Source organism: Lactuca saligna, chromosome 4, assembly GCF_052625555.1.
Source record: "Lactuca saligna cultivar CGN05327 chromosome 4, ASM5262555v1, whole genome shotgun sequence".
NCBI lineage: Eukaryota > Viridiplantae > Streptophyta > Magnoliopsida > Asterales > Asteraceae > Lactuca > Lactuca saligna.
The window spans coordinates 152,787,362-152,796,419 of NC_136420.1; the positions used below are offsets into that span (position 1 = coordinate 152,787,362).

The 9,058-nt window shown below is 39.1% G+C and overlaps 1 non-coding gene across 1 annotated transcript; it reads right to left on the reverse strand.

Annotated features, from left to right (window-relative positions):
* Window positions 1–414: 414 nt before the first annotated feature.
* LOC145044580 (small nucleolar RNA R71) lies at window positions 415–521 on the reverse strand. Its single transcript, XR_013681529.1, has one exon. It is a non-coding gene; the product is annotated as a small nucleolar RNA R71 (small nucleolar RNA).
* Between the last annotated feature and the right edge of the window lie 8,537 nt (window positions 522–9,058).

Here is a 9,058-nt window from a genome sequence, read left to right on the forward strand (position 1 = left end):
TCCAAGTTTGAAGACGATTTAGCTACCGCTATGGCTAATAACGATGAAGTCCCCATGAGGGAATGGAAGAAGAGGATACGCGATGACACTGGCCCGGAACTTGTGCATCCCGCAATTCCCGCAACCTCTACTTTCGAGCTAAAGGGCCATATTCTTGCTTAACTCAAGGAGATTCCTTTTTATGGGAAAGACCACGAAGACGCCTACAAGCACTTTGATGAAGTAAACGATGTGGCTGACTACTTTAATGTACCAAATGTGCCTCGCGAGACCCAGCTACTTCGCGTGCTTCCAGTCACATTCAAGTGTGCTGCAAAGGATTGGCTCAAGTCACTTCCTCTCGGATCGGTCACCACATGGGCCAAGATGAAAGAAGAATTCATAGATCACTTTTGCCCACCTTCCAAGATAGCTAAGTTGAAGAAAGCCATCGCCAACTTCGAGCAACAACCCGGAGAATCTATTTATGAAGCTTGGGAAAGGTACAAAGGTTTGCTCAGAAATTGCCCACACCATGACCTTAATAGCCAACAAGAGGTCTCCAGTTTTTCTATGATGGAGTCAATGTCACCACAAGGCAATTGCTCGATTCACAAGGCCCGCTCACCAAAAAGCCGCCCCCAGTAATCAAGGAGTTAATTGAAGAATTCTCTAAGCATTCTAGAGAATACCACAATCCGAGAAATGAAGTAAGTCGGGGGATAGTGAACTCGGCAAATGATAGCATGGCGGCGGTGATAGCTAAGCTCGATAGTCTAGATAGAAGGATGACAAAAATGGATCAAACAATCCATGCTATTCGAGTTGGATGCGAGAATTGTAGAGGGCCCCATCTCACAAAGGATTGTGATTTGGATGAAAATGGAAACAAGACGGCTCAAGTGTTCTACTCAAGTGGCGATAAATACGATGAGAACTGGCGGAAACCAAAGAAGGAATGGCTCCCATACAAAGAATACAAGAAGGCTAAGGAGGAGAAATACAAGTAGAAGGAGAGGGGATTTTATCAAAAGGAAGAATCGGTAATGGAAAAAAAAGACGATTTAGAAGAAATGCTCACTAGATTCATAGCCGCGTCCGGAAAGAGACACAATGATCACGATGCTTCAATGCACGAGACAAGAAATATGATAAGGAATCAGCAGGCATCCATTCTCAACATTGAGAAACAGCTGGGACAACGTGCACATCAAGTGAACGAAAGAACACCGGGTCAACTTCCAAGTAACACCGAAAATAATCCAAGAATTGTGAATGTGAGTATGGTGACTTCCAGTCGTGAAGAAATTTTCACACAGGCACAGAGGATCTCCAATAGGAAGACAAAAAGACAGAAGAGTCGGCTCTAGCTAAACCCGACCAGACTCGCCGAGTCCCTCTAATGGACTCGACGAGTCCATGCGCTAATGACAAAACGGCCATTCCCTTAAAGCCATATAATCCCCCTTTGCCATTCCCAATCAAAGCCATGCCTGTTGAAAAAGTTGCAGCTCATAGAGCTTTTATGGAGCATGTTAGAGCCCTACAAGTTAACGTGCCATTTATAGAAACGATGCTTCAAACGCCCAAGTATTTTAACTTACTAAAGGGTCTCTTTGCTTCTAGGAAAGATTCAGCTGAAGTCGCGGAAATAATATTGAGTGAGTTACCCGAAAAGAAGGGCGGTCCAGGGAGTATCATAATTTCGTGCTAATTTGGAAATGCACTTGTCACTCAAGCATTGACCGATTTGGGTGCAAGCATCAACCTGATGCCATTCTCTTTCTTCAAGAAGCTGAATTTACTGGAGCCAAGGCCGGTAAACATGAAGATCCATTTGGCAGACAAGACAACAATTCATCCAAGAGGCGTTTGCGAGGATCTTCTCATTAAAGTTGACAAGTTCATTTTTCCAGTAGACTTTGTGGTGCTTGATATGGAAGAAGACCCCGAAATTCCGATTATTTTGGGGAGATCATTTTTAAACACCGCATGTGCTTTAATTGATGTATGTGAGTCTACACTAACATTAAGGGTAGGAGACGAGTCAGCGATATTAGAGATTTACCAGAGATCAAGCAAGAAGAGTAAGGAAAAGAAGAGCTCTTATTTATTGATTTGGATGATGAGATACTACAAAAGAACTTGCACTTTTGCAAGAAGAGGATCCAAGCAAGTTTTTTCTACCTTCTAGAGGTAATGGAGATATTGACAAAGACTTGGAGGAGATAGAAAAGCTGACTTGGAGGAGATAGAAAAGCTGCTGAAGGGAGCCGACTCGAAAAACACAGTGGAAATGGTGAAATGCGATCCGACTCGCCGAGTAACTCTCCCAGACTCGACGAGTCCAGTCGAAATTACCAAAAACTTGGACGATTTAGATCTACATGTTGTTAGTTCTCTGCATGTGTTGGACATGGATGTTTTTCCTCATGCCTTAGAAGAACAAACAGCAGAAGGAGAAATGGACACTAAAGTTCAACACGTTCATATAGCATGTCTTGATGCAATCCCTCTTGAAGATGAGATAAGCATTGAAAAAGAGGAGAAGGCAAGGGATAGGAGAAATGATGTTGATCCACCATTCATCACTAAACCTAGAGCATGAGTTCTCACCAAATATGAAGTAATTAAGCTTAAGGAAAAGGAAATGCAAGAGAAGGTGCAAAAGAATGGGGTGAAAAACAAAAAGAGGAGAAGGGAATTTCAAGCAGCTGAGGATGATACTATGAGAAAGAATCAAGAAGACTTAAAACAGGCTTACAAAAAGAAGATTCACGCTTACAAGACAAAGTACAAACCACAAAAGATTAGGTGTGTGTTCCCGATACTGGAAGATGACGAGACGTAGATGGGAAGGAGTCCAGCTAACGACTCCTTAAAAAGAAGCGCTTGGCGGGAGGCAACCCGTTATTTAGAGTTTTCTTTCTTTTATCCTTTTAGTTTTGTTTGATTTTTTTTCATTTATAGGATTTTAATCTTCCAATTCGTCGGACATGTCTGCTTGAGAGTGCGTATGGACTAAGTGTGGGGTGGAATAAATTTTCTTTTCTAAACAAATGGCAAAATGATTTAATTTTGTGAATTGTTTGCAAGAGACTCGCCGAGTCTAACCATGACTCGACGAGTCACTTAATATTCCAGATGGTTTTCAAAATCGTGACCATACTCGCCGACTCTGACCCTGACTCGACGAGTCGGTTTTATTTACAGAAAATAATAAATTTAAAAATTATTTACAACCGATAAATAGGGTTTTAACCCTAATGAAATCAGTTTTGCCCCCTTCACTCGTCGTGCGCCTCCATTCTTGCTCTCTCTCTCTCTCTCTCTCTCTCTCTCTCTCTCTCTCTCGCTCTCTCTCAAGCATTCATCAACTTCTTCAAAATTTCTTCAAGTTTTTCAATTTCCATCACAAAAGGTACTGAATTTCTTCCTAATTTCTGTTAAAGGATGATGATCTAGGGTAAAAATCTCATAGAATACCCGATTTTAAGGAATAGTGAATTTCTAGGGTTTTGATTTTACAACAATGATGATGTTTTGGATGGTTATTTCTTCTTTAATACATCTTAGGAACATCCTTGGACAAAACCCTTGAAGTAGTTTTGAGATTTCGTGGTTGGATTTTGACAGACTCGCCGAGTCGTTCATGGACTCGACGAGTCCAGTCGGGGAACCAGGTGTAATCTGTTTTGATGATTTTCTATGTTTTATGGGTTGTATATTCTTCGTTTTGCAGGGACAATGTTTCGCAGAGGTCAAGGTTCCAGTGGACACCAAGAAGATTTTCCTTGGTTGAATTTTCCTCAAATCGAATCAGCTTCAACCATGATGAGATGGAAGAAGAAGTTAGCTGAAGTAAGGAAGAAGGAGATCTATGTGCCAAACAGAGTTGATTGGGAATGGTTGCAGAATGTGCGGTATGAGGAGGAGTTAGCACCTTATCTTGTGAAGGAATTTACATTTGAGGGGGAAACAATGGTTGTGATGGTTGGAGCAGGGTCTTTCGTATTCAAGAACCGGTGTACTGGGAACTTTGCTGGGAATTCTTCTCTACGGTATCTTTCCGTGGAGGTGACGATTGCTATCACCCGACAAGTTTTAGTTTTTGCCTTGGGGGCGAGTTTCATCACTGCTCAGTTATTGATCTTGCTTGTCGGCTGGGAATTTATGACCGGCCATTGGTCTCGACTGCTATTTTTCGCACATTTATGGAACATTCTCACAAGGTGTTCCCCAATGGTGTTACGAGCACAGGATGGTGGAACACGATCGCCAATAAAGTGTACATTCCAAAGTTGGCACAAGAAGGAAGTATTCCGTCGCCCACACACCGTCTCATTCACCGCCTTATCTCCACTACCATCAACCAACGAAAGGATGATAACAAGGCTTCTAACCTTGATGTCTTTTATCTATGGAGCATTATCACACCAGACACTTTTTGCAAAATTCCATGGTGTTTGGCTTCCTATTTGGCGGAGGGTGCGGTCAAGGATCGCAAGACATCAAAAATTAATGGTGGTATGTTTGTCACCCGGCTAGCCAACTCGTTTGGGTTGATGACTCGCGGTGCGTGGAATTTGATGACAGTGATTCCTACCCCTCCATTTAATCCCATTCTTTTTAGGAGGGCTAGGATTATTGAGGACTATGGTGGTGGTCATTATGCTATCCCGCATGATGATCCAGTGGTTGGTCTCGAGGCACCCGGAAGGAGGGTTAGATCGAGGAGAGAGTGAGATGTGGAGGAGGAACCGCTAGCAATTCCGGTGGATAATGAGGAAGTGCCAATGGATTGGTATAATACTTAAATGAGGAGAATGCAAGATCAAATGGCAACGGGTCTCAATTTTAGCAACCAATCCCACATTCGACTTTTTGATCACTTCCATATTCCACATATCGATGGTGGTAACTTCCCATATATTCCATCTTGGGATGAGAGGATTAATGCAAGGAGGAGTGGCGCTGGTGGAAGTGGAGCTGCTTATGATCATGATGATGATGATGAGGAGGAGGATTAGTTCTTTATGATTTAATTGAACAAATTTTAATTTGTTTTTGTTTTTGTTTGGGTTTGATTTGTTTAAATTTAAGACTTTTCACTTTATGCTTGATGTTTAATTGCTTTGATGATTTTCAGATTTTGGGTTAAAATGCTTGCATAGAAGGGTCTAGAGTTTGAAAGAGAAAGAAAAATATGAGAGTTGAAAAGAGTCAAGAAATGTGGAGTCTAGAGTTAAGGTGTCAAGTCCGGTCCATAAAGACATGAGCGAATGAGTCTACAATTTGTGAGAAGTTTTGAAGATTTATCAGAAGTTGGTACAAATGCAGAATGCAATTTTTTTTCACCCAGCGGTCTACTCGTTGAGTGCACTAAACTGACTTGACGAGTCTCCTTGTATTCTCGCATATTCGAAGTTGTCCGTGCCTATACTCAACGAGTCGCATATAAGACTCGACGAGTCACTCATTTTTGTACCAAGAGGATTGCTGATTTGATGCTGCTGAGTGTACCATTTGACCATTTATTCCTCTATATCGATTCTTGAAGATCTTACATTGTTTTCCCTTCCTATTTGGAGCTTCCACATGTGATTTGATGCCCAAGACATGGATGAGCTGTTTCCATGCCTAAAGTCAATAGAAGTTGGAGCTGAAAAGAAGAGTCATCAACCTATCGGCTGCTACCCCAGGGGAGTTTGTTCCAATTTTCTCTATATTTGTATTTTTATTTTTTGTATAACATGCAATGAGGGCATTGCATAAAATAAGTGTGGGGTAGGGGGTTGGTCACATATTAGAAAATTTATAGTCTCAATTCAGGCTAATTTTTTAAAAAAAAAAATGTGCATACCAAAAATATTACTTAGGAATTAATTGAGAAAATTTTCGTAAAAGCAAATTAGGATTCCATGTTAGAATTGTGTTGATAATTGTATGAAAACCCAAATGTTTAGTTGAGCCTATACACGTTCTAGTGCATTTGTGGCTTCCCTATTCCAGTGAAATCATGGGACAAAAACACGACCTCGCTTAGCCTGAGGGATGCAATATGTTTAGCATCGTCTACCAGAAATGTATCCAGGAAAATTATTATCGTTAGCCAATAAAAGTTGAGGTTGAGCGCCCCTGCTTAAGCATGTAGGGTTTTGAGTGAAAAAAGAAAGGTACATGTAAAAAAAGAGAGAATTGCAAGAAAAGTTTGAAGAATTTTGGAGCAAATAAAGTGAAGATCAAAAGATTAAAATTCCAAGAAATTCAAAAATTGAAGATACCAAAAATCAAACAACAAAGGTGGTGAATTCAAAGAAATCAAAGATCAAATTATCAAGGAAATGGAGAATTCAAAAGAGCTCCATAGTGGTATCATAAATTGTAATTCTAGATTATGTATGCTTGGGTTGCTCAACTAAAAATACCTTAAGGGTAAGAGGTTTTCCGAGGATGGATTCGGAGGGATGCATAAAATGAGCATAGTTCGGGGTGAGTGGGCGAATGTTTATGAGGATTGTGAGTATTTGGAGTATGGGGATTATTAGGAAAATTTTAGACACAAATGTACGCGTTGCGGTCTTGGCATAATAGCTGGGTTAGATTGGAGTTGTCATAAGTAATTCTAATGTTTTAAAATTCAGTTTTGCTTGGGGGGTAGCAAAAGTCAAGTGTGGGGTATTTTGATATGTGCATATCTAGTTCATACTAAGTGAAGATTTTTATTCATTTATTAGCTAAATTATTTCATTTCATGGACAAAAGGTACTTAAAAGTGCTTGAATTATGTTTTCAGTCCAAGTGAAGCTCGGAAGCAAAAGGAAGCAGGAGAAGCGGTTAGGAGCTCGGGAATTGAACAAAGAAGAAAAACACCAAAAACAACACCTACTCTGTGAGTAGGGTCGTCTACTCAGCGAGTCAAAGCGAATGTTCGAAAAGATAAAGACTCAAAGACCCAGAGACTTATCGCATACGCAAATTGTGAGATGGACTCGACGAGTCGGCACTTGACTCGACGAGTCGTTGCATGTATATAAAGATAACTTCTCAGATCAATAAGAAAAATTCTGGAACCCTTCTGGAGATATTAGCTGCGATTGAAGAACCTGAAGAACCCTAGAGAACGAAGATACAAGCTAGAATCCAATTCCAAAGGAGATTTGAGGCAAATTTCATCATTCTACTTAATCTTTTGCTTTCCGTTATGGCTAGACAATTAGAATTCGTTTGTTTGCTGTTATTTACTTCAATCATGAGCTAAAACTCTTAAACTTCTGCTTGGAGATACAAAATTGAGACTATGGTTTGATTATTGGTAGGATTAATTCAATGTTGGTGATTTTTGTTATTTTAGCTTGCTAAAGAACCTCGTGTGTGAATGATAATTAATTTTCTGTTAATAGGAAGGTAATTAAATAACATGAACATTGTTTGATTATCAACCTCATATGCTATGTGACCACTTTGTTATATGTCTAGGATTAATGAATATGAAACTAGAATTAATAAGAAAATGAAGTAAATTCATGTGTGAGCTTATGTGATGACCATCAACAAGAAGTTAATTAAAAGCCCAAATTAGTTAACTAATGTAAGTCTAAATTATCCCGAATAATTAATCTAGTGAATTGAATTAAATTAGGCAACTGATCACTGTTTGAGTTACTTTATTCACTAAGGATTAGTATAGTGAATGCGAATCTAGTCACTTGAATTTGTAACCAACAAAAGAGTTAATCAATTGCACCATTACCTTGAAATCAACCATAGGATCAATTGAGTTGAACTACACAGAAGTTCCTTCCCATTATTGAATCTACTTAATTCTTTGTTTTTCTAGTTTTTAGATTAAGTATTAGTTAGTAAGTTTCTAGTCTTGTAAAACTAGAGAAAACCCCTTACTTATTAATTAATTTAGATAAAATTAGTTTTTAGTTTTAATTTGTCGTTCCCTGTGTTCGATACCCTACTTATTTGACTATACCACAATTGATAGGTCCACTGCCTTTGTGTGTTTATTTTACAATTAAAAGTAGGTCTAAAACTAAGTGAGTTTGCACACATCACAGATTAAGTTCTATAATCATATTTTGATTTGGTTTGATGGTCAGAAAAGCAAATGAAGTAATTTGATCTTGTGCAGAAGATGAGCTCACCATTGTTGAACAAGTGAAGAAGATGAACAGTTGAAATCGCCGTTACAGTGTAGAAATATTGATATTGGTAGAAGACATTGAATCGTGCAAGCCCTTTATATATTGTTGCTAGGAGAGAGAAAATCATGACGATTGTGACATTATAGCTAAAATGTAGCCTGGAAAAGCGGGATTTGACAGGTTGGGTGTTCCTAGGTATGCGGCAGCACGCGTGCGTAGAGTGACCGTTCAAATTCATGCGCCCAAAAAGATTTCGACAATCTGCATTTGAAATAGAATGCACAATCCGAACCTGAATTGCCCTTGATTCACTAGAGGACAAATAAACTCAAACAAACCATCAACAGAATGTGGAAAATTTAAAAATTTTCGTGCATTAGAGTGACAAATGATAAAGTAATAAATAAAATGTGTATGGGATGTGAGTGATGTCTGTTTATTAGACACGAAACAGGGGATTATGGGCAAGAATCGCTTCCTTCGAAGTCAAGAGTGACTTGAAGTGCTTGTGTGGATTCCCAAGAATACGATCAAGTGTTTGCAAATAAACATTAAAAGGCTTCTTTTTATGACATAGGCTCAGGGTGGCTTTTCTTCAACCAAACATCGATTCTCAAAATAAGACCAAGTGTTGGAAGAAGTACTTGTGAGACCGATGTGGTCTGTTGAACAAGTAGGCAGATTATATTTTGTTATGACAAAAGAGTGTATAGAAATCTCAAAAAAAATAAATTAAATTGGATCTTTTTGGGAAGAATAGTCTTGGTTTTAGACAAATTCATAAAAGACCTCGCAAAGAAAAGAGATTTCATTTGGTAACAAGTAAGATCTTGAATATAGAAATTCACCGTTAATTCATTATGAGTGTTGAATTTTGGGTTTCACTCAACACGTGGTATATGCATCTAAGATCATAAACACAG